Here is a 1,849-nt window from a genome sequence, read left to right as displayed (position 1 = left end):
TATATATATATATATATATATATATATATGTATTTATATTTAAAAATAATTTATATTATTTAAATATATAAAATATTTTTTTTGTATTACTGTTAATATACATTAGGGCTCATATTCAGAACGCGCTTATATCTTTAAAATTCTATAGTATGCGTAAATTATAGCGTGTTGTTAGCGTGCCTACATCGTTGTAAGCGCGTTCTGAATACGGGCGCCTATGTATATTATATATAAGGGTTAATAAAATGTTTAACAATGTGATATGTATTTGGTGCCGAAAGATTCACCGTAATAAGTTTAATAATTCGTCATTGTTGAATGCGTGTTTAAAATGGCAAAAAAATTGAAAATTGGACTCTCCAAGAAATGTGCTGCGTAATATCTTTTTATGAGCTGCATAAATATTCTTTCAGTTGCAATAAATCGCAAAAAGATGAAATAAATTAATGAAATGTAATTGAAAGAATTATAATTAATTCCTAGATATCTTCTTTCTACATTTAATAAATATATTGAATAATGAATTAAATTGTTTTATATAATATTTACATATATACTATTTATATATATTACTATTATGCGTCCGATTAGATCAACTATATACTGTCTAAAATCGATTGGTAGTGGAGAATTATTAGCTTATTACATTAAATAATACATATATCATTATATGTTATATTACATTATAAACATACGTATATAAATCATTTATATATATTTTTAACATATAAATAATTAAATATTATACATAATTAATAAAAATTTGTATAAAATTTTACTATAATAAAATAGAAATTTTTTATTAGGGTAATATCCCTTTAATCGAGCGTAGCATGCGATTACGAATTTACTTTATATACTACACACACATATGTACAACAGAAGTGTGCGCTGGCGCGTGGAATGGAGAGTGGCATGGGATTCGAAGAGGGGATAACGCTCGGACGATCACGATGATGGAACGCGCGACGTACGACAGTGTACAGCGAGCTGCTGATACGTGAGTTTGTTTTGTATTATATGTACTCCGTTTCGAAAATTGCGCGGCCACGTGGTTTGCTCTTCTACGGGATTCTTGTTTTGCATCATTATCATCGTAATATGCGTTATAAGATCGCGTGACACTCATTCGTAAACTGAATCTTGTATCTTGTTTCACTGTGATTCAAATTGACGATTGTCGTCGATATTTACAAAGCTTATTTCTCTATTTTTCGCAGTATTGCAACACTATTGTTCTAAAAAAATCGGAATCCGTAAGATATTTGTGAGTGCGACATATTTGTGAATAATATTCTTTTTGAAACGTCTACGTTGACAAAGTTTGGCTGCGACATCACAAAGAAGGTGTGTAACGGCTCTGATTAAGTTTTTATTTCTATTTTATTAAGTAAAGAAACTTTATGCATACAATTTAATTATGAAAAGACTAAAATATTAATAAAACATGTAAAATGCATTTCGAAGAATATGCAATAATTCAAAAATAAAAACTATTGTGTCGGCAATAAATCTCTTTTTTCTTTGATTTTCTTCTTTAATTATTCTTTTTATTATCTTTTTTATTTTGTAAGAGAATAACTCGACGAAATCAATAAAAAAATATTTGAATTATTTTACCAATCAGCTCCAAAAGAATACTGCATAATTTTAAATTTTTTATGTACGTTTATATTTTTAATACATTTTAATATTTATTTAAAATGTAAAAGAATATTATATAATATACATTATTATATAAATACATTATGTACACATTATATACACATTTCGCGAATTATATTTTGAAACTTTTAATTTATTTGACAATTTTAAATCAGATCAAATTATATATATATAATATTATATA

The sequence above is a fragment of the Trachymyrmex septentrionalis genome, unplaced genomic scaffold, assembly GCF_001594115.1.
Source record: "Trachymyrmex septentrionalis isolate Tsep2-gDNA-1 unplaced genomic scaffold, Tsep1.0 scaffold230, whole genome shotgun sequence".
NCBI lineage: Eukaryota > Metazoa > Arthropoda > Insecta > Hymenoptera > Formicidae > Trachymyrmex > Trachymyrmex septentrionalis.
The sequence above is the reverse complement of the archived record's forward strand: the minus strand, read 5'-3'. Positions refer to the sequence as shown.